The sequence below is a fragment of the Triturus cristatus genome, chromosome 6 (assembly GCF_964204655.1).
Source record: "Triturus cristatus chromosome 6, aTriCri1.1, whole genome shotgun sequence".
Classification (NCBI taxonomy): Eukaryota; Metazoa; Chordata; class Amphibia; order Caudata; family Salamandridae; genus Triturus; species Triturus cristatus.
The window spans coordinates 198,246,342-198,271,500 of record NC_140589.1 but is presented as its reverse complement, the minus strand read 5'-3'; the positions used below and the strand labels follow the sequence as shown (position 1 = coordinate 198,271,500).

Genomic DNA, 25,159 nt, shown 5'->3' with positions numbered 1-25,159 from the left:
GAGTTTCAATGGCCGCTTTCCAATTAAGTTTGTCATCAATCATAACTCCAAGGTACGGGTATTGGAAAGTCAGATCCAGTCTCTCTTTGTCCAGAAAAATGGACTTTCCTCTTTTCCCACCTTTTCCTGCCACCATCACAAAGGTTTTTTTTATATTTATTTTGAGGTCCAGGGTACCCATGAACTTTGAGTACCTGTCAAGGGATTTCTGCAGCTCTCGCGGAGTACGCGCCAAAATTACTGCGTCATCCGCATAGAGGAGCGCTGGTATGAGGCGATTTTTTGCTCGGGGGAGGTCCTGGGCCTCCTTCAACATCTCCACCTCAAGACCATTTGTGTAGATGGAGAAGAGAAAGGGGGCCAGGACACATCCCTGCCTCACGCCACGTTCTACCCTGAAGGACTCGGACAGTTCACCCTGTGTTCCAAAACGGACCCTGGACGAGGCATTGGAATATAATGCGCGGAGGAGGTTTACAAGGGCTGGGTCTATGCCCATATCGGTGAGAACTGACCAGAGCTTTGAATGGGAAACGCAGTCAAATGCCGCAGAAAGATCAACATAAACCAAGTATAATCTTCCATCTTTAGCTGTTACATATTTTCCCATTAATAGGGCTAAGTTCAATGCCTGTTCTATTGTTCCAAAGCCCTCCCGGAAACCAAACTGGATATCCGATAGCATATTATGATCTTCCACCCACTCCTGGAGTCGCTGAAGAACCACTCTACCCAAAACTTTACCAAGCGAGTCCAATAATGAAATTGGCCTATAACAGGTCACCTCTTCTCTGTTACCCTTCTTGAACACCGGGACCATGATCGATGAGTCCAGGTTTCAATTAAACCGTGACTCATTGTGGCATCAAACACTTTCTTTAGGATTGGTGCCCACCGATCAAGTTTAAATTTAAAAAAATCGACTGGTACTCCGTCTGGTCCGGGGGCTTTTCCACATTTACTCGCTTTAAGAGCGTTTATGACTTCATTTAATTCAAAGTTTAACAAAATTGGGAAAAGAGTTTCTTGTATAGGATCATTATTCTTCTCTATCATGTCTACTCCTTGTATTTTACCGAAGACTTTGGAGAAGTGGTTTACCCATGTTGGACCATCGATCGCTACTTCAACTGTTGGCTGGTCATTGCTTTCTGTCAGGAAGGGAGTCTTCACTACCTTCCAAAACAGCTCACTATTTTTAATCTGGGAGCTCTCGTATAATTGATCCCATAAAGATTTTTTTAATTCTTGTTTCCTTCTTTTGCAGGCTAGTCGGTATAACCTTCTTAGCCTGCGAATCTCCTCTTGATCTTTTACGGTTTTCCTCAGAGCTTTTTTTAAAAGTTGAATGATTATCTGTTTCTTCCCCCATCCCGCAGATGTTACTATCTTTCGCACCGCAGGGGTGACGATTGAAGTCACCACTCCAAACGATGCTTGGGACGTCTGACCCTTGTAGTTTTTTTGTCAGAGTGGAGAGTTTATTGCGGAGGGTCCCAAGTAGATTTGGTCTCTCACTTTCTGGAAGGTTGTCGTAGGTATTTACTAAGAAAATTGTCCCCTTCCTCATAAATGAGAGTTTCAATATCTGGTAGTTAGTACAAAGACTAAAGGGGGTTACTTTTAACCCGGGTATGGTATTTTTTATAAATACCATTAGACCACCCTTCGCCCTACCATGAAGACCTGCGACTGCGCTGAGAAATATGTCTTGTAGCCCATCAGATGCTGTTCATTGATGGACCATGTCTCTTGTAGGCAGATTATGTGGTAATCTTGAGCAAAATCCATTAAGGTCCCATCCGTTATTTTGGCACGTAGACCTGCAATGTTCCATGACATAAATTGTACAGTAATGGCAGCATCTCTAAATCTATAATTTTATTTATACGAGCTACCTCTACTACGGGGGAGTACTCTAAAGGTCTTAGTCCTAAATCCCCAAACTGTTTAGGTGATTCACTACAATTAGTCCCCGTGGAAGTGGTGTCAACACCACCCAACTTTGTTAAATTTAATACTACGGGGGGGCTGACATTTTCTATCGTTTGTGTTTCCACATTTTCACTTGCAGAATCAGTGTTATTAAAACGGGAATGACATACCACAGTAAGTTTTTGTGATTGGACAGGACTCACTTTATGTCAATCTACGTCTTCCAAACCATACAGAGTTGCATAAGAATTAGAGGTAGGTATGTTAAACCTCTGATGTGTCTGGGGGTACTTATTCCACTGTGCTGCATTTAAGGTCTGATAATTGTTATTCGAAGACCTTCCATTTAACTGAAGATGAGAAGAGTGGTTACGGGCAGCCTGATAGGAAAAACGATGATCTGCTTCCCGCCAATCCAGAAAGAGATCTTTTGTGACATGGGGTTTGGGACGGGAAAGCAATTCCCGTGGATAAAAGTAGTTGACAAGATGTGTAGAGATAGCGTCCTCCCCTCTAGCTTCGTACCAGTCGCCGATGCATCTAACTGCTCTGTGGTCCCTAAAATTTATAATTATCACGTCGCCCTTCTTTTCTTTTGGTCTTGTTCCTACCCAGCATGTGCGTCTTACCATGAGAATTTCCCCGTTTATATGTGCTGGAAGAGGTCTATTATGATTTAACCAATGGATAGTTTTGTTTTTTAGCGCATAAAAGTCCTCCCTTACACCCTCTGATAATTCGGGGACCCCTGTCATAATGATCGTGTATGGGGCTGATTCAGGGGGTAGGTCCACTCTTCTACTTGATGGAATATATTGAGAGTGGGGTAGCCATTCATCATTCTCGTGTTCTTTTATATCTTTTTTCCTCATATTATGTGTTACCGAAGAATTATTTTTATCTTTGCTTTTTGGTTCTTCGGTTACTTCTACAGATTTAGAGCAATTTCCCGCCTTTATCTCCCTGTCTGATTTTTTCCCAGTTGTTATGGGGTAGGTTCTACCCATATCTGTGGTTTTATTAAATAAGTTTTCAGCGAGATTTTCCCCCGAGTCAGTGCGCGGTTTCATCGAATTACAACTGGGTGAAAGTTGCACTTGCACGGAAGTAGAGGGGGGTGCTTGTTCAATAATATTGCTTTTAGTCTGTATATTTGAGAGTTCAGATATGGCTAAGTTATTCCCTTTCATTTGTTTGCTCAAGTCATCAAGATGTAGGCTAATTAATCTAGACCTTTCAAGAAGGGGGAAAGTGCCCAATGAAGAACGTTTACCAGTTAGCAGATCCAGAGATAGACGCTTTTCTGTATCCGCTATTTCCTTCTCCAAAACTGTAGTTACGCGTTTGAAGAATTGATCAATTGTTCCAGACACTGGGCCTTTGGAAGTGTTAACTGTTAGAGTACGCGATTTACCAGTATCTGAGGACATGTTTATCGACTGCAAAGGGGTTACAAAAATAAGTTATCACTAAAGTCCAACTTAGCACTAGGGCAATGTCCACAACATATAAATACTGTAGACAAGGCACGAAAGATAATCTCACCGCAGGATAAAGGTTAGAGGGGTGGCCCGTCCCGTCCACGATCGTCCTCGGACGGCCCACCCTTTGCCCAGGCTTAGCCCCAGCCTTTGTCCCGCACGCGTCCCGCTAACGCGTGACTGCTTTCAGACTTATATGTAGTGAAGAGGAGGGGCCGGGAAGAGGAACCAGGTGCGTTAGACACAAAGTCAGGCAGGGCACGCTGGTCCTCGCAGTCCCGGGAACACACTGAGCCCCAGAAGCACTTCAGCGCTTTAAAGTCGTTACAGCCAGCAGCTCCGTGGATGTTGAAGGTAAAATCGGCAATTTTAAAAAGAAGCAATTTCCTCGCCTGCGAGCGGCTCCCGCGAAGCGGGGGCCGCGAGGCTTAATGTAGGAATGAAAAAGTAAAGGGAGGGGCCGGGAAGAGGAACCAGGTGCGTTAGGCACAAAGTCAGGCAGGGCACGCTGGTCCTCGCAGTCCCGGGAACACACTGAGCCCCAGAAGCACTTCAGCGCTTTAAAGTCGTTACAGCCAGCAGCTCCGTGGATGTTGAAGGTAAAATCGGCAGTTTTAAAAAGAAGCAATTTCCTCGCCTGCGAGCGGCTCCCGCGAAGCGGGGGCCGCGAGGCTTAATGTAGGAATGAAGAAGTAAAGGGAGGGGCCGGGAAGAGGAACCAGGTGCGTTAGGCACAAAGTCAGGCAGGGCACGCTGGTCCTCGCAGTCCCGGGAACACACTGAGCCCCAGAAGCACTTCAGCGCTTTAAAGTCGTTACAGCCAGCAGCTCCGTGGATGTTGAAGGTAAAATCGGCAGTTTTAAAAAGAAGCAATTTCCTCACCTGCGAGCGGCTCCCGCGAAGCGGGGGCCGCGAGGCTTAATGTAGGAATGAAGAAGTAAAGGGAGGGGCCTGAGGTTCTGGACTTTTAAGAGTCCAGAGGTGTCAGGGAAACAACACCCGAAGACCCCTGAGTTCCTCCTGTCTCGGTGCACAAATAAACAGAGACACGGGCTTCTCGATGGCGGCGTCAAAAACCAAGGTTTATTACTGCAGGGACACAGAAATCATAGGAACCACACAGAGGCAGATTCTAGGAGACTGTTCAAATTGCATTAAGTGGGTCGCTTCTTAAATACAAGAAAAATGTCTCGGGGCAACATTACACGAATATTTCTCATGCCCAACCCGGTATCCCAAACAGATAATAGATAAATATCAAACAATGATTAGTTGTGGGTTTTTCGGTATTCAATCAGGTCCTCTTCGACAGTTTTTCATTCTTCGCCTGATCCTCCCCATCATAAAAATCGTAACCTCCCCATTGTAAAAGCCCAGAAGGAAAGGAGCAGTGCCAGGTGCAAAGGATTGAAATGTAGGATAAGAGGTGTTTATGGATCATAAACGGGCAGGGCAATCGTCTTCGGCCTTTCAGTCAGGACAACGGACACGAAGACCAGTATAGCAGGACTGGCCTCAGGCAAGGGAGGCAGCTTGATTCTGCCGAGTCATGCAGCGTCAGTCTTTCTCGGGCTCGAGCTTACGTGTCCTTAACAAGGTGATCTTGCCGGGGTCATCGTCCATTCATTGACTATGTGAGGGCAAGAAACAAGATGGATGCCGTAACTAAAATGGATGCCGTGACTTTTAGAGAGAATGCCCTAGTTTCCAGTGAATTCGTGCTAGTTGCGCAGCGAAAACACTGTCACGTATACAATGGATCATTTGCGGTTCATTGGTACCAAAATCGTGTCAGTACTATGATACCGAATCCACGGGTTCGGATCGCTACAGAACCTCAGACCGTCCTTTTGCCCTTACATAGGCAATAACTCACTCTATGTCAGAGTCCAGTTCTATGTTCATCAGGTCACTGATATGTTGTTGTAGCATTACTCTATCCCGTGGCGTATCTCTGAAAACAGGTGGTCTTCTTACGCATGATGAAACACAAACGCTACATAAGGCAGGGCCACACTGAATAATGAGACAGCACGAGAATAAAAATACTAACGTAACACCAATGACCATTAGAACCTTCCACCCCCATGCAGATAACAGATTCCAGAACCATCCCATAAGTGACCAGTCACCTTCCTCTACATGAATGGAGTCGGAGATTTTGTGTAGCTTAGAGATGGCCTTGTATACTGTTGGCGCATTATCTGGGATAAAAACGCAGCAACTTGATTGGATCATTTTGCATACCCCACCTCGATCTGCAAGTAACACATCAAGAACCATACGGTTCTGTAACGTCATGAGGCGATCCGCTTGAAGCTCAGCCGTTAGGTTACTAAGGGCACCCGCAGTTTCGGTAATGGTGGATTCAACTACTCGTGTTAGTTGACGCAGGTTTCTACTGTTGACCATAGGCCCCCAGAACGGAAGGTAACCTTTGAAAAAGTCTCCTGCTTCTTGGCCAGCAGTATCTTCTTTACTGAATACACCTCTCACAACTCTCGTTTTGTGATAGTCCGGTGCAGCAGTGTATGTCGGAGGTAACAGTCGAGCGATATAACATGAGCCTGAGAAGTCAGCGGGCAGCCATGTATATGCTCTGTCTTGACAAACAAAATAGGTACCCTTAGCGGCTAAGAATGCAGGGGAAGATTGTGACGGGAACACGTATGTTTCAATACAGTCACTCTTCCCCAGTCGAGCTTTCGGATTCCTCCCATTCCCTTGCAAACAGACCTGACCTTGGTGGGGTACGACCCAGATCGGAGTTGAGCTCTTACGTTTGTTCTCGCCCAGAGTAATGCCATATTCTGTAATGTTCCACCCCATGTAAACTCGCAACTCATCCATGGGAATGTACGGAGTATTATTGACATCTCTCACCATGTCAGTGATTCCATTTACCAAGGCTCTATTAGCAGAGTTATACCGGGTGGAACGCGGAGGTCGTGGAGGGTAGGTCTCTAGAGCATAGGCGAACATGGTCTGAAATGCCCAGAATGATCCATTATAACTGAAAGGCAGAACCAAATAAGGGATGCCCTTGTCCATGGTATGTGGTATCAAGCCACATACCCAGCAGTTTGTTGTGTTAACCACTAGTTGATGTTGGTGCAAGAGCTGAGTGAAAGTGTTATTTATAAACTCAGAGCGTCAAGCTTGCTCGTGAGCAGGAAAAGGGTGGAAAGAGTGAATAGTACCAATAGTTGGGGAAACAGAAATTTGAGGAGATACTGTAGACGTAACAGGTGCAAAGATCAATTGAATACCAAAAATAATTCCGCCTACTAGAGTTATAAAAACAATCAGAAGTGTCAGCGCACATTGCATTAGGAAACATTTACTGTACAATATGTCATATAATTTTGTCTTGTGCACATTTATGACTTTAACCTGTCGTAATTCAGGAAGCTCCATCTTCTACAACCGTTCGCAACGGATGATTTGTACCTGTTAGAAACTTACCTCTGTCTATCCTGGGAGTTCCCAAGACAAACAGAAGAAACCGACCTAATGTCTGATTCCCTGTAAATTAAAACAAGGCACACGTTACGACCCTACGGTAACCCAGACGGCAAGGTAAGAGGATAGTAAAAATAAAAGCAAACTTCCTGACTGTACGGGATGCAATGCGATCAAAACAGTTTTACAGTTTTCAAACAAAAAATTTAATAATGCGATGTCATCAGTTTATCACATGAGAACGTAGATTGTAACTGTACTTTCCAGGTCTTGTTGGGTCTTGAAATAGCTGGTCCACAGGTGTAGAAATGTTCGACTCCACAGGTGACAAGTGTTCACTTTGTGCAATACTTGGTTCAGGATTCAAAGGAACGGGGTCTGCTGAGGTGTCAAAGTTCTGCGTTTCAGTTCGTGGATGGTCCGTTAGGTACTCTGCATCACTGAAAGGGATGTGCCTAGGAACAGGTTCTGTCTCGGATACACCAATTCCTCGTCTAACCCAGTTGTCATAGGGAAGTGGAAGAGGGACACGCTTTGTGTGGCTGGCATGCACCCAATTTTTCCTGCCAGCCAGGCGTACTGCAGTTCTGGTTACAAGGAGGACCTGGAACGGGCCCACGAATCTTGGCTGAAGGTTTCGGGTGCGTTCAAAGTTCCGCACCACTACCTGGTCACCGGGTTTCAACGTATCGCCTGGACTCTCCGGCAGTTTAGGCAAAGATTCGAATACCTGTTGATGAATAAGGCTCAATTTAGCAGTCAGATCATGAAGGTAATCAATCAACATTGGGTATTCTATTTGTTTGAATTCCTTTGGTCTAGGGACTCCCCAAACATTAGCAGGGCGGCCGAACACAATCTCATATGAGCTAAGCCCTACTCGAGAGTGTACAGTTGCTCTGGTGGACAGTAAAGCTAGAGGCAGCGCGTCTGGCCAAGAGAGACCAGTGGAAGCTTGAATTTTCGCAAGTTTCAGCTTCAGGGTGCCATTGTACCCTTCCACCAAACCTGCTGACTGCGGATGATTCGCACTGTGGAATTTTTGTACAATTCCTAGGCCTGCACACACACTCTTCATAACTTTCCCTACAAACTCACTTCCGTGGTCTGACCAAACAATCCGTGGCATACCATACCTAGGGAAGTATTCTTTGAGGAGGATTTTGGCAGTGGACATGGCAGTGTTATCCTTTAATGGGTATGCCTCAATCCATCTCGAAAAGGCACATACTACCACTAGGACATACTTAAGATTGTTACACCTGTCCATGTGGATATAATCCAACTGAATCACTTCAAAGGGACAAGAAGGGGGAGCAAAATGACCAATTGGGGTTGGGGTTCCCTTGCCAGGATTATGCATCAGGCATACCATGCAGTTTTTCACCACTCTCTCCGCACACTTAGTAATTCCATCATTCTTCCATACTGGAGCTAACATTTTACAGATCCCTTTCGAACTGATGTGCGCCGCTCCATGCGCCATCGTGACTACTGCAAGTACATACGCATTGGGTAACATCCAACGTTGCTGCTCAGACAGATCAATCCAACATCCACTCGAATATATTTTACCCGTTTTCTCCTTCCATTCATTCTTCTCATTTTCAGTTGCCTCATTTTGGATTGCTTTCACACTGTCAATCGTATTCTCACACATTCCTGATTCAGCAATCCATCTTGCAGACGTTGCAACGTACATTCGGCTCATCATGCTCTTGGCCGTTTCTTTAGCGACCTCATCAGCAAACGCATTCCCTCGGCCAACATCATCCGTAATCTTTCGATGTGCACTGCACTTCACAATCGCAACTTCATTCGGTAGGGTCAGGGATTCCAATAGATCGCTGACTAACTGACCATGTTGGATTTTAGTCCCATGGGACGTGAGAAAACCTCTTTCTTTCCACAGACGTCCAAAACTATGTGCAACGCCGAAGGCGTACTGGCTGTCAGTAAACACATTCACTCTCTTTCCCTCAGCTAAAACACACGCTCTTGTCAATGCAATTAATTCTGCTGCTTGGGCAGAATTCTGACTCACTCTTGCAGCCTCAACAATCGTACTCAAAGTCGTAACTGCATACGCGGCCGTCACATCACCATTCTGGAGTTTAAAGCAGGACCCATCGACATATAACGTGCTGTCTGGGTCTGATAACGGAGTATCTTTTAAATCAATTCTACCTTTTGTCTCTTCCTCAGTTCTGAAACAACAATCATGGGGCTCTGAATCACTCGACTCCTGAGCAGTCGGCAACAGCGTTGCTGGATTCAATATGTTGCATTGCTTGATCTGAATGTGACTTGCCAAAAGTGTCAGCTCGTAGCCTGATAATCTAGCACTGGTGAGGTGCTGAGTTTTCGTTCGATTCATGAGTGTATCCACAGCATGTGGAACCATGACTACTAGCATGTTGTTCATGACTAGTCCAGCAGACTGTCGAGTAGACACTGCGGCTGCTGCCGTGGCTCTCAAACAACTTGGCAATGCTCTGGCTACCGGATCTAACGTGGATGAAAAATATGCACAAGGCCGCTGTTTGTCGCCAAATTGTTGCGTTAATACGCTCAATGCACAACCTTCTCTTTCATGGACATATAGTGTAAACGGCTTACTGTAGTCAGGAGTACCCAACACAGGAGCTGAACACAGCGCATCACGTAAGTCAGAGAAACTCTGTTGACATTCATCAGACCATGGCAAATGGCTCAGAACACCTTTTCCAGTCAGGGCTACCAATGGTTTCGCCATGAGAGAAAAATTTGGAATCCATTGCCTGCAGTATGACGTAATACCCAAAAACGCGCGCACTTCTCTCTGTGTGCTTGGTACAGTCATCTGCGAGATTGCTTTGATTCTCTCTGGGGTCAACCTTCTTCCCTCCTTTGACAAAAGATGACCTAAGTAGGTCACTTCTTGGCAACAATATTGCAGTTTAGAAGGTGACACCTTGTGATGTAAGTCGGACAAATGACGTAATAAAGAAATAGTAGCTGCTTTGCAAGTTTCCTTGTCGTCAGCGGCTAGCAAAAGATCGTCTACGTATTGGATCAGAGCAACACCATGAGGAAGTACAAGAGCATCTAATTGACTTTTTAATGCTTGGCTGTAAATTGAAGGGCTTTCACAATAACCTTGTGGAGCGCGTTTGAATCTGAAACTGCGTCCTCCTAAGGAGAAACCAAAAATGTCTCTACTTTCTTCTGCTATCGGAATGCTGAAAAATGCATTTTTCAAGTCGATCACCGTGAACCATGATGCCGATGCAGGAATCAACGTCAGTAATGCAGTGATATCTGGTACCACTGGAAACTGTGGAATCACAATTTTGTTAACCTCTCTGAGGTCAATCACAAATCTGTAGATTGGAGGTTTGGAAGGATCAGTGCGTTTCAAAATCGGCAGGACAGGACTATTGCAGACATTTCCTCTTGTTTCTTCTATCACATCCTTTTGTATCAAGTCTTTTACAATCAGTAAAAGTGCTTGTTCACCTTCATTTGAAATCCGATACTGTGGGATTCGTGGAAATTTAACATTCGCTTTTAGACTTACCACGTAAGGGGGAATTTCCAAGAGACCTACATCGTTAGGACCAGTCGCCCAAAGAGTATCAGGGAGAGAACGCAGCTCCGGTGGGAGCTTATCCATCGACATGTACATCGGAGAGATGACTCTTTTGCCTAATGTGAGCTGTACTCCCGAAGGAGAACAGTACAGTGTCGCATGCAGGCGTTTCAACAGGTCTAAACCAAGCAGATTCTCATTACAACCAGTAGTTAGGATAAGGGGTGCTTCTAGCTCGCATGGCCCAACAGAGATAGATAAAGGACTAGACACAGGATTGTGAACAGGGGCGCCTGAGAAACCTACTGAAGTGTTCGTTAAGCCGGACAAAGGTGCGCCAGGGAGTTTTGCACGCATGATTGAACTTTTTGCCGCACCAGTATCCAGCAGAAACAGTTCGACCACGCCTGAGGTAACTACCTCGACATAAGGTCCACTCTGATCAACTGGAACTGATACTACTCCCTCTCTCTGCCTGCGGCTGTCCTATTGCTCGCTTCTATGGATCTCTTCATTATGATCGTAGTAATCTGCAACATGATACTGTGGAGATCTACCTGGTTGCGTAGGTTGTATATTTCGCTGGTCGAAATAATTCGATTGGCGATCAGCCTGTGGTGTCATCGTACCACGCCCTCTACCTCTAGGAGCTTGCGTAAACCCAACATCACCTCTCTGAGCTGGGATACCACTAGTTTGTGGATGTAGTACTGGACACTCATTCTTATAATGACCCTCCTTTTTACAATAGGCACACTGATTCCATGCTAACTGTTGTCGGGGAAAATTATAATTAAATCTTTGGGTCGTCCCTTGCTGGAATTGTGGTTGCTGTTGAAACTGGAGTCGCTGCTGTGAATCTGACTGATTCGAACGAGGCGGATATGCTTGTTGCAAAAGAACTTTGGTTTTTAAATCTTTCGTTTTCTTTTCTGATTTTTCCTTCTCTTCTTTCTCTCTATTCTCGTAGTACTGTGCAGTTGCAAGTATCTGTGCTGTCGTCGACACTGCCCATGCACTTTCTGAATCCTTTAACTTGTTACTAAGCTCAGGTAATAAATTAAACACGAACTTATCAACAAACAACCTCTGACCTCCCTCGGTACTCATATCTTGCCCACTGTGGTCTACGAAAGTCTCTTCAAATCTAGTGAAGAAGTCAGAGACGCTTTCGTCCTTCTTTTGCTTGCATGCTGATAGTTTATCCCAATTTACTCGCAACGCTGGCATCAGCGTTTTCATCAGATTAATTATTCTGCCAGGTAAGTCAGCAATCAGAGGTTCAGGTTTAGCTCCGCCAACCTGCTGTGCGTCTGCCGCTGTGATAGCTGGCCAATCACCTCCTAAGGCGACTGGGTGGTTCTCTTGCCGAATCTTGGCCCATATAGGCTGTGGCACTACATTACCAAATAGCATTTCAATGTCTGCCAAATTCATGATACATGCTTGGACTGTTTGCGTTAACTCTTTATAATAACCAGCAGGATTTTTACGCGGGTCTGGCAATGCTTGTTTTACCGCTAGTACTTCAGCTCGCTTCCAAGGGATGTGTATCCACACTCTCTGGAATTGTGCTGGAGCAGCTGCAATACCCAAGTTCCCATCAGCAGCAACTGCTTCGCGCCATATGGGCGGAACTTCCCTCATCGGATACTGACCTCGTCTTTTTCTAGTTACCGGTGTACCATCAGGGTCTCTTGTTGCCCGAAAAGGGGACTCATCCCTATAAGCTAAAATCAATTCTATCGCTCTCCCTACTTCTGAACCTATCACTATTCCTGCGGCGAATTTCTGCTGAATATTTATTAAATCAGAGGGGACTGTATCTAAGTCATCATCTTCCCATTCTTCACGCACAAGAGTACACATCACGTCAAAAACATAACTTTGAGTTGGTTCATTCCACTGCATAAATGTCTCTAACACTCTTCGTGCATCATACTTTGCAGCTTTCGACATCCACCTAAGAGCTGTCGAATCTAACGTGTCTCGTTCCTCAGGACCAGGAAGCTGGCTACGTCTCTGTATAGAGTCAGAAACGGGGGTCCCAATTAAAGACCTGTAGAGAGGAGTTAAGATATTAGTTACAGAGTCGGTTATCTTCCGACGAACGGAAAGCGGAGTCAGAATGTTTACAGGGTTCGGGAGCAGAGCAGCTGGAGCAGATGATATAGTGAGGGTGGGTGTAGTAGGTAAAGCAGTTTGCGAAACAACAGGCAAAGGCGGAACAGGCGACCCAGGGAGAGGGGGTGCCGTAGGATCATTGATCACGGGAAAGACAGGAGCTGGATTCAAAGGAAGTGGAGCACCTATTCCATGCTGACCAGCAGCTGGCTGTACAACAGGTAGTAACTGTGGTGCTGTAATACCCTGTGCATACGGTGGAGGTGAACTCAACAGGTAAGACAACAGAGGATCCTTTTCAGGGTCCTCTATCAGCTTAGCAGGACAAGATGGCAAGACAGGGTAGCATTTATCGATCGCCAAATTATGTTTTCTATTCGCTATTTCTATTTCTTTTTCGGTCTCGTTGACATGCAGCTGCCTAGCAGACTCCATTAAGGTCAACCCTTTCTCTTTCTGTTCTTTCTTTGTTTTCCTAATTTCTCTCTGTTTGGCTTCTTTGCGCCATACGCGAAAAGAATCAAACATTGCCGGCCGAGCTTTTTTCTTGAACAACTTCATTTCTAGATTGTCTAGGATTTCACTTTCGAAACTACCATGCGGTGGCCAACTAAGGACACCATCTTTCTTGGTATAACGGACCCATACTTCATTATACGTAATAGGACCCACACCATGTTTACAATAGAGCTCATATGTAGGAGTTCCAATCGGAGGAACCGAACACGAATCCTCCAACCGGGAATCCCCGTTGCAACGTAATAAGGACAAGAAACAATTTTTACCCTTAATCATGACTACAAAGACAAATTCCAACCAAAGATGCGCAGAGGACTTAGGCCTACCAAAATGAACCAATACCAAATACAAAGATTATCTTAACAAGAGCAACCAATGATAATCTACAAATCCAAAACAAACGTATCCAAATAACCAGACTGAGCACGACCCACTTAATACTTAACTGAAATGTGGAAGACGTCACCAAGGAGAACCCGTCTGCGTCTCGCCGTACTAAGGTCTGCACCTCGGGTCCAAGACATGGCGACAGTCAAGGCAGCAGTCCTCTGTAGCCGTCTGGGAACGGGAACCCTCGTGGAAGAGATCGTCGGGCCACTTTTACGACATGCAGGGATCGATGAAGCGGGGTACCTCCCTCCGGAATCTTCACACGAAACTTCTCGAACTTTTCAGGCTTTGGACCGGTACCGGATGACGTCGCTCCACGTTGGGCGCCAATTTGAGGTTCTGGACTTTTAAGAGTCCAGAGGTGTCAGGGAAACAACACCCGAAGACCCCTGAGTTCCTCCTGTCTCGGTGCACAAATAAACAGAGACACGGGCTTCTCGATGGCGGCGTCAAAAACCAAGGTTTATTACTGCAGGGACACAGAAATCATAGGAACCACACAGAGGCAGAATCTAGGAGACTGTTCAAATTGCATTAAGTGGGTCGCTTCTTAAATACAAGAAAAATGTCTCGGGGCAACATTACACGAATATTTCTCATGCCCAACCCGGTATCCCAAACAGATAATAAATAAATATCAAACAATGATTAGTTGTGGGTTTTTCGGTATTCAATCAGGTCCTCTTCGACAGTTTTTCATTCTTCGCCTGATCCTCCCCATCATAAAAATCGTAACCTCCCCATTGTAAAAGCCCAGAAGGAAAGGAGCAGTGCCAGGTGCAAAGGATTGAAATGTAGGATAAGAGGTGTTTATGGATCATAAACGGGCAGGGCAATCGTCTTCGGCCTTTCAGTCAGGACAACGGACACGAGGACCAGTATAGCAGGACTGGCCTCAGGCAAGGGAGGCAGCTTGATTCTGCCGAGTCATGCAGCGTCAGTCTTTCTCGGGCTCGAGCTTACGTGTCCTTAACAAGGTGATCTTGCCGGGGTCATCGTCCGTTCATTGACTATGTGAGGGCAAGAAACAAGATGGATGCCGTAACTAAAATGGATGCCGTGACTTTTAGAGAGAATGCCCTAGTTTCCAGTGAATTCGTGCTAGTTGCGCAGCGAAAACACTGTCACGTATACAATGGATCATTTGCGGTTCATTGGTACCAAAATCGTGTCAGTACTATGATACCGAATCCACGGGTTCGGATCGCTACAGAACCTCAGGCCGGGAAGAGGAACCAGGTGCGTTAGGCACAAAGTCAGGCAGGGCACGCTGGTCCTCGCAGTCCCGGGAACACACTGAGCCCCAGAAGCACTTCAGCGCTTTAAAGTCGTTACAGCCAGCAGCTCCGTGGATGTTGAAGGTAAAATCGGCAGTTTTAAAAAGAAGCAATTTCCTCGCCTGCGAGCGGCTCCCGCGAAGCGGGGGCCGCGAGGCTTAATGTAGGAATGAAGAAGTAAAGGGAGGGGCCGGGAAGAGGAACCAGGTGCGTTAGGCACAAAGTCAGGCAGGGCACGCTGGTCCTCGCAGTCCCGGGAACACACTGAGCCCCAGAAGCACTTCAGCGCTTTAAAGTCGTTACAGCCAGCAGCTCCGTGGATGTTGAAGGTAAAATCGGCAGTTTTAAAAAGAAGCAATTTCCTCGCCTGCGAGCGGCTCCCGCGAAGCGGGGGCCGCGAGGCTTAATGTAGGAATGAAGAAGTAAAGGGAGGGGCCGGGAAGAGGAACCAGGTGCGTTAGGCACAAAGTCAGGCAGGGCACGCTGGTCCTCGCAGTCCCGGGAACACACTGAGCCCCAGAAGCACTTCAGCGCTTTAAAGTCGTTACAGCCAGCAGCTCCGTGGATGTTGAAGGTAAAATCGGCAGTTTTAAAAAGAAGCAATTTCCTCGCCTGCGAGCGGCACAACTGTAATTAATGCCCCATCTACACACAGAACCAGAAAACCGAACGCAGAGGCAGTTCTGTTTAAGCATGGGTCGGAATGACGAGTTCAGAGCTGATTAAGAGTTAATCTGTAAATCCAACCCCTGCGTAAAACCCCTCTTTTATTACATTCCTACCCTCCACCGCACCACCCCTGCCCGGTAGCAGCCGCTCAGGGATCACATAAAATGCAATTAAAGTATTACCGCTAGCCGGTGCATTAGGAAAAAGCGGCGAGCGGAAGGGGAATCCTCTTTACTCGAGGGCTGAATGCAGAGCATGTTGTACTTTATTCAATTAAAAAAGCAACCTGGCAAGAAACATAGCAGAAGTTTGAGCAGTCAGCCATGCTGCCCAAGAATGTGGAAAGGCTTTTTTTTAAACAGAGATTATCCTAATGTAATGACTGTATCGGGAAAAGCATTAAAGGCCACCCCTAGGCGCACACACTCTCTGCTGCGAAGCCCACCCCTTTGGATAAAGAATTTCGGGTGGACACAGTCGTGAGGTTGGTACTGTGTCCCTGGATCGCATTTAAGCATTGATTTTTAAATTACCTTTTGACCGCAATGTTTCCTGGCCTTAGCTTCTCTCGTGCCTCATTCTAGTTAAGGTCATTAACACTAGTGATATCTTATATATATATATATATATATATATATATATATATGTATTACCTACTGGCAGTCGCCAGTAGGTAGTTATAGTTAGGACCTATTTTCCATAGGAAATCTGCAACATTCTATTTGGAATAACGTTGGCGTCGATTGCTGAATCTTCGTGAAATTTTCCAAACTTTTGGCCAGCTCCGGTCCGCTCCTATCCTGAAAATTTCACGGTGATTGGTCAAGCGGGGGCCGAGAAAAAAGGGGGGGTCCCAAAACGCGTTTTCCCCATGCATTTTCCCATAGGACCTGTTGACGCAGCTACAGCCCGAAGTGCTGAACGGAATTACACCAAATTTGGCAAAGAGGTAGTCCTCAGTTCAGACTCGTGCCTTTTGCTTAAATGGTGTAAATCCGTTCAGCAGTTCCTGAGAAAATCAAAAGTAAAATCACATATATATCTGGGCGGAGCCTAACCACACATCTCATCGTGAGATCTGATTGGCTGTTAGCACTTCATCCAAGAAGTGTTGGCCAACAAGTGTTGGCAGCCATCTTGGGACCAATATACATGATAGCACCTCATTAAAAAGCATTGCAGTTAATAGAAGGTTTTAATACTTTAGTTACATTATAAATCATTTGTTGATGGTACCATACTCATTTTACGAATTGTGGTGTGTTCTAAGGTGATTTTACCATGTGAAAAACCTTCTGCTGTGATATCATGAATCATGTTTGAGAGAAAACTATTTTCTCATGCTTTTCCCACAGAGGTTTGGAAGGTGATCTATAAGCTAAACTGAGAGCATATTTTCTGTAAATTCACATTATCTTTCTCAGTCATGTGAGAATGAAGTCTGACATTCTCAGTAAAACATGTACATCCAACAAGGGCAGAGACTGTCAGTTGATTCCTTTGTGTTCGACTGCTGCTTCCCAGAGTGTTCTAAAGAACAACTAGAGCGCTAACCGTCCTACTTATGACAAACGTATGGCACACCTGAAGCCATCTTGGTTGGAATAAAGTGGTAACTCTTAAAACATTTAATTTAAAAAGGAACAAAATGAGGGGGTTCATTTTGCCATAGAAAGTATGATTAGTGCTGCAGAAAGAAAAATTAGGGCACATTTTGACTTCTCAAATCCTCTTCTATTTCATAAAAATATTCTCACATGCAGACTGTAACATACACTTTTAATACCAGCAGCAGACTTCCGTGGTGAGCAGTAGCTTTACTACAGTGATCTAATGAGCAACTAGAGTGCTAACATTCAGAATTTATGGCAAATGTGTGACATATCTGAATACCTTCTTGATGGAATCAACGTAAAAAACTGAAAGCATTTCCTACTGAGGAGACTGCAGTAAATAAGGAAATTAGGAAACTTCATAACAAATAAATCAATCAATCAATCAATCAAAGCTTTATTTCGACATATAATATCATAAAAGCACATTTATACATAAAACACAATTCATGAAGGTACATATTAAAAACATGTCGTAAAAGAATCTTTTTAAATACAATAAATATATTAAAAATGTATTAAACTTTGACAGCTTTGTGGGTTACACGAAATATTCAAATTGATCTAGTTATCTTCTGCCTAATCAGCCATGCCCAACCTAAAAATTTGGCCACCCCGCAGACTATAGTAGTATTGGCGTCAGTCTTGAGGATTCTCAGTGCAGCAGAGTGGTCCCTCGTTCCGAGCTGCAGACAGACAGGTTTGAGCCATTTCATTCTGGGTTTTACATATGCTGGGCAAACAAAAAAGAAATGGGAAATATTCTCAATAGCGCCCAAGCAATTTGGGCAATCCAGAGGAGTCTTGTGTGGAGGATTCCACTTGCTAGTGCGATCGCGAAGGGGAAGGGTCCCAAACCTAAACTGAATAAAGAGTGATCTGTCCCTGGGCTTCGTGATGAAGTCTAGATAGGGTTCCAGGTGGGGCGTAGGCTTATGCTGGCGAAATGCCTCAGTCAGTCTGCCAGGGTTTGGGTCTCTCAACTCCTGTGCATCAACCCATGCCCAAAAAGCTCTTTAGGTTTCTTCCTTGGATAATGATGCCTCAGAATCCCAATCGGTTGTGAGGCCTGTTGCCACCAGAAGCTTCTTAATATTAGTAAGCCAACCAATATTGTGGGCACCTTGAAGACTCATGACCTCTCTTAGGCCGTCAGCATAACTAGAGAGCTCGGGGGTGCACCATAACCGCGCCCAGTATAAAAGAGGACGTAAGGTGGCTAAATCTTTAATGGAGCGCCTACCAAAATCACTCAATAATAGCTTAGTCGGAGTTCCCCTTGGGAGTGATACAAGCTCCCTGAAGAACTTGTTTTCTCCGGTAACAAGTGCGTCTACACAACAAAAGCCCCATAGTTCTGCACCATAAAGAGCACAGCCTACCGCCTTTGCATCGTATATATCCAGGACTGGGGCGATGGGTTTAGTAGTGGACGCACGTAGTTCCCTTCCTAAAGCTCCTACTACCCGCCTATGGTTTAACACCATTTTGTCAATGTGAGGCTGCCATTTGAGTTTAGCAGAGATTCTGATCCCCAAGTAGTCGAACTCTTTAACACGCTCCAGTGGTTTCCCATCAAGAGTCAAGGTGGATCTGAAGGATCTGGTTGGGTTAAAATAAAGGAGTTTAGTTTTAGAGGTGTTGATGACAAGACCCCTCAACTTGCAAAACAAAGAGAAGCGATCCAATAGCTTCTGCAATCCTGCTGGTGTTTTTGATATTAGAAGCGTATCATCCGCGAAGAGTAATGTGGGAACTTTGTCGCCCGCCAGAGCAGGGACATCAGCATTAGCTTCAAGCAGGAAAGAGACTACACCATTCACAAAAAGTGTGAAGAGTGTAGGAGCCAACACACAACCTTGACGAACCCCTCTGTTCACTGGGATTTTATCAGTTTTTTGCTCCTGAGACCCCCATCTAATGCAAGCAAAATTACCTTCATGCATCCGAATTAGAAGATTCAGGATGTAAGGTGGAATCCCCATCTCCTCCAAGATCAACCACAAGCGATCACGTGGGACCAGATCAAAGGCGGTCTTGAGGTCAATGAACGCCAGGTAAAGGCCGCCCTTGCCGATAGTGACCACCTTCCAGTATAGGAGCACTAGCCTAAATGCCTGGTCGATCGTGCTTGTGCAGGTTCTGAAGCCTGCCTGGAACTGTGTAATAATGTCATTGTCATCCGCCCAAAAGTGGATCCTCTCCAGGAGGACCCTACCAACCAACTTCTGTCCAGTATCTATAAGGCTAATTGGACGGTAGTTTGCTGGGTCCCCCCTGGGGCCCCTCTTGTAAATGGGGATTACTTCAGCTCCCTTCCAAGACTTCGGTACCGGTGAGCCTTCCAACAAAGCATTGATGAAAATCACGAAATACGCGGCCCATCCATCAATGTTAGCTTTGAATAAGTCACCCGGGATGCCATCTGGTCCCGGGGCCTTAGTGGATACAATCTTATTAATAGCTATCTCGAACTCTCTCTTCTCTATCCTGGTAAATAAAAACTGATCAGGATGAGTGGCTGTGGTCCCCCTTCGGATGCAAAGGTCCCCCATTTGCTCCTCCCCTACATATAGTTTCCTGAAATGGTCAAACCATTCCCTGTCCGTTATGTGGTTGGGAATTTGGTCCAGTTCGTGGCTAGTGGATCTTCTCACTATAGACCAAAAGAGCTCACCGTTCTTTGAGTGGCTCGCGGTTTTTAAGCTATCACAGCGCAGCTCTTCCCATTCCTTCTTGGCAGCTGCGAGGGCCTGCCTGTATTGCAATCTTGCTTGCCGGACCTCACCCGGGTTGTTGGATTTGATAGCAAGGACCAGGCTATCTTTTTTCAATCTGCAACTCTTATTAAACCACTTGTGTTCTGGCTTAGCACTTGGTTTGCGCTTTTTGCTATGGTCAAGAAACAAGGTGCCAATTGAATCTATAGTTTCCACAAAGACTTTAGCTGCAGCAGCAGGGCCAACCTTATCCCTGCGAACTGTGGAAAGCCTAAGGGTCTGGTCAGCAAGAATTTCTTCAAGAGTGGTTAGTTTTGAGTTACTCAAAATAAACTTGGGCCATTTGAGGAACCTGTTGCAGTTAGATGGCAGGACTGCCTTGGATAGCATTTGCATTCCAGATGAAGGGGTTTGCTCTTTCCTATGCCACATTTCCAGCATATTGAGGGACAAGGGGTTATGATCACTGTTAATTGTTGGTATGATAGTCATATCTACAACAAATTTCCACACCCTCCTGTCAACCAATATGTAACCAATTCTGCTTTGGCAAGAGACCCTATTAAAAGTATTTGCTCCCACTGCGTCAGAGGTCGTGCGCCCATTAACAGCTCTTAGCCCAAATTCTATCGCTAGAGCATTTATTTGGATTACAACCGGTGACCATCTCTTTACAGGCTTAAGTGATAATGAGGGAATACCCCATCTAGCATCCTCATCGTGTATTCCCAGGATGTCATCTGTGGCAAGCGGTTCAAATGAGCAGTTAAGGTCGCCGGCAACAAAGAAAAGGGAGTCAGAAGGACAGGAATAAAGCATATCTGAAAGGGCTGTGATAGTGGGAGATTTTGCGCCCCCTTGGGTTCCTCGGGCATAAACATTAAAAAATTCCCATGTATAGTTGCTCTTAGTACACTTGATGGAGAGTCTCATTACATCTGGTGTAGAGCAACTATTAAGGATAATCTTAAGGTTAAGTTCTGCCCTAACCCATACCATAAGTCCACCAGATGGACGGCCACGACCTGTCGAGGTAGCTGGTGCAAAAAAACAACAAAACCCCGGCTTGTATAATGGCTCAAGGCTCCAGGTTTCCTGGAACAAACATAGGTCATATCCCTCGATAAAATCATTCCAATCCGGAAGAGAAAGCTTGCTACGCAGACCTGCCACGTTCCAAGAAACAAGCTTAAGGTAGCTAGAGGAGCCATCACGGGGAGTTGAAACGCTTAAGGGATGGTCCAGATGATGATCAGTAATGTTAGTAGGCCTCTGTGGTGAAATGACCAAAGTAGATAGTTCCGGACCCGGATGCTCTGGTGATATAGTAACATCAGATATACAGCAACCTGGGGGGAGCAAGGGACTACTTGGTGCACCTCCTCTGCCCTTCAGTCAATCAACAGCCTCTAGACTACTGAACCGGTTTTGCATGAATATAGAGTCTAAAGGTGGTGGGGGTCTAGACCAGCCCCCTTGTGGCAATCCCCTCCCATTCCGGTGAACAAGTGTCCACCCATCCGATGTTGTGGCAAAATGGCCAGGGGGATAGAAATAGGTCAAAGGAAGGGCACTAATAGATACTCCTGAGCTAGGATGTCTCCAGTTGCAAATGTACTCAACTATTTTGGGGTCGTCGAAGTTGATTAAAATACAATCCCCCCTTATGTTCTTCGCCAAATGGCCTACCCATTGCACCCTCCTAACCATGAGTATCTTACAGGCTTTGTGCATTGGCAGTGGTCTGTTTTTGTTGAGCCAGTGCACAACCCTGTTCCTCAGAGTTATGGGGGATTCAACTTCATGTTTACCCAGTTCGGGGACCCCTGTTAGGATTACGACAAATGGGGAAACTTCAGGAGGCAAGTTTGGAATGTTTTCCCCCTTGGGGTCTGGGATATAGAGATCCTAACATCCTCTTTGGGCTGGGTTATGTTGTGCTGCGCGGGTTTCATATGATCGGACACTGCTGTGGACTTGTTAGCTACAGTTAGAGCCTAACTGGTCATGGAGAGCAGCCGGGACTTTTTCTACTCTAATATTATCCGATGGTTTGGGAACCCCAGATTGATCAATGTTGTTTAAAGAATCAATAAATCCCCCAAGACCTTGTTCAATCCTAAGTAGATGTTGTTCAATCTTGTGTATTCTATCCTCCACAGGGCGGAGGAGAAGCCTAATAGCATCATATATGTTGGATAACTCAGGAGTCCTTCCCTCATCCCTATCTGCTTCACTTGTCCCCCCACTAACATCCTGGCGCACCATTCTAACGGGTAATGAGTGAGCTGGGGGTGCAACTTTATTTGCTAATACAGCCAAAGTGGGCTGCTCCAAAGGAGCGGGGGTCATTCTAGGGTTTCTGGGGTGGCTCACAGGTTTTTGTTTTTTTCTGCCGATCTTGCCCTTCCCAGCATTAATGAAGGTACACCCTTGCTTGTTTTTAGGAATGGCCCCAGGATGCCTCTCACGCAGTTGCCTAGTGCTAGGCTCTGGTACTGTACTGGGAGCAAACGGCAACAAGCAAGGAGAGATCAACAATGAGTCAGAGACCGTGGACTGTTCTCCCAAGGAAACAGCAACTGTTCCACTGGGTAACAAATCCAGGGTCAGGGAATCAACATCAAAACATGGAGTAGCAGCGCCATTAGAAGCTTGTTGTACAGGGGAGCGCGCATTAGCAATATGGCCCATTGAGGACCTCCTGGCCGCCACAAGGTCCTGTGAAACTCGGCGTTCCAGCAGCGTAATTTCTTGGTCAATGCCACAATTAAACTTAGTGATAAATTGATCCATAGTTCCATTAAGATGAACATTGGCCACTCTACCTTTAGTATCTTTCGGTGGCATAGTGGAGGCCGGGAAGTCGAGATAACAAGTTTAGGCACAGTGGGCTTCACAAGTCGGGCAGGGAGCGGACAGGGCAAAGGAGGGAGATAGAACCAACAATCTGTACAACACCAGCAATATATCCCTAACGTTGACTCTCATACAAATGAAAGGACAACAGTACCTTAACACATACGCTGGAGATGCGTCGTTAGGGGGGTCGCCCAGTCTAGTCTGTTCCTGTCAGTGACGGGCAAGGACGGGCCCACCCTTGGCCCGGGCTTCGCCCAGGCGCCGCCCGCGCGTGACCCGTGCTGCGGGGCACCGGCAGTGGAGAAATAGGGCCCAGGCGCTGCCTGATGACGACGACGGCAAGCACCTGGGTCTGAGGCTGCTGGGAAATGTAGTCTTTCCCCCGCCTGCCGTTCCCCTCACGGCGGCGCTGATGGCGCTGGAATGCGGATAGGCAACTTCTCTGCTCCGCAACGGTGGCCGTTCCCCTCACGGCGGGCTCAAGCAGACTCTGGCGGGCTATAGGGTCGTGAGTCTCCCCTCAATAGGCGCGTCCCGCGCTGCGGGGCACCGGCAGTGGAGAAATAGGGCCCAGGCACTGCCTGATGACGACGACAGCAAGCGCCTGGGTCTGAGGCTGCTGGGAAATGTAGTCTTTCCCCGGCGTGCCGTTCCCCTCACGGCGGCGCTGATGGCGCTGGAATGCGGATAGGCAACTTCTCTGCTCCCCAACGGTGGCCGTTCCCCTCACGGCAGGCTCAAGCAGGCTCTGGCAGGCTCTAGGGTCGTGAGTCTCCCCTCAATAGGCACGTCCCCAAATAAATCTCCCAAGATGGCCACCAGAGACAAAAGAGCCCAAATGCAGCACAAATATCACCCAGATGTAGCGCAAAACACTTATTTTTTGTGTATTTGCAGTTTTATATAGTGCAGACTTGTCAGGTATTGGAGTGCTTTACATGAGCATTGGTTACATCACACAAGATCAAATTCATTTTGGTTGTAGACATGGGGAGATTAAGTGATTTGACCAGAATCGCAGACTGTTGAGCTGAAGCAGAAACTCCAACCTGGTTCCCCAGTTGCAAAGTCTGCAGCTCTGGAAGTAACACCACATCCTCTCCCCTAGGTGCAACATTTAATCAAGTGGGCAACTGGATAAAAAAAACATAAAGATTACAAATAATTTAAAAGTTCTTTGTCGCTATTTGAAAACTCAGAAAATATGTCCTCGTTTTAGTTTTTTAGAGCACTAACCACTTCTCAAATCTTCTTCTATTTCATTAAAAAATTCTGACATGCAGACTGAAACATGCACTTTCAATACCAGCAGCAGACTTCCCTGGTGAGCAGTAGCTTTACTACAGTGATCTAATGAGCAACTAGAGTGCTAACATTCAGAATTTATGGCAAATGTGTGACATATCTGAATATCTTCTTGATGGAATCAACGTAAAAAACTGAAAGCATTTCCTACTGAGGAGACTGCAGTAAATAAGGAAATTAGGAAACATCATAACAAATAAGTCTCCCAAAATGGCCACCAGAGACAAAAGAGCCCAAATGTAGCCCAAATATCACCCAGATGTAGCCCAAGTATAGCCCAATGACAGAATGTCCCAGAGTGTTCTAACGAACAACTAGAGTGCTAACAGTCTTACTTATGACAAAAGTATGGCACACCTGAAGCAATCTTGATTGGAATAAAGTGGTAACACTTAAAACATTTAATTTACAAAGGAACAAAATGAGGTGGTTCATTTTGGCATAGAAATTATGATTAGTGCTGCAGAAAGAAAAATTAGGGCACATTTTGACTTCTCAAATCCTCTTCTATTTCATAAAAAAATTCTGACATGCAGACTGAAACATGCACTTTGAATACCAGCAGCAGACTTCCCTGGTGAGCAGTAGCTTTACTACAGTGATCTAATGAGCAAATAGAGTGCTAACATTCAGAATTTATGGCAAATGTGTGACACATCTGAATGCCTTCTTGATGGAACCAAAGTAAAAAACTGAAAGTATTTCTTACTGAGGAGACTGCAGTAAATGAGGAAATTAGAAAACTTCATAACAAATAAATCTCCCAAGATGGCCACCAGAGACAAAAGAGCCCAAATGTAGCCCAAATATCACCCAGATGTAGCCCAAGTATAGCCCAATGACAGAATGTCCCAGAGTGTTCTTACGAACAACTAGAGCGCTAACAGTCTTAGTTATGACAAAAGTATGGCACACCTGAAGCCATCTTGATTGGAATAAAGTGGTAACACTTAAAACATTTAATTTACAAAGGAACAAAATGAGGGGGTTCATTTTCCCAATAGAAATTATGATTAGTTCTGCAGAATGAAAAATTAGGGCACATTTTGACTTCTCAAATCCTCTTCTATTTCATAAAAATATTCTGACATGCAGACTGTAACATACACTTTTAATACCAGCAGCAGACTTCCGTGGTGAGCAGTAGCTTTACTACAGTGATCTAATGAGCAACTAGAGTGCTAACATTCAGAATTTATGGCAAATGTGTGACATATCTGAATACCTTCTT

General features: G+C 45.6%; 1 protein-coding gene across 3 annotated transcripts in view; it reads left to right on the top strand.

Moving 5' to 3' along the window:
- Positions 1 to 25,159, top strand: part of LOC146816633 (cytochrome P450 2K4-like) — a 481,215-nt gene that overhangs the window by 86,792 nt on the left and 369,264 nt on the right. The window lies entirely within an intron of this gene.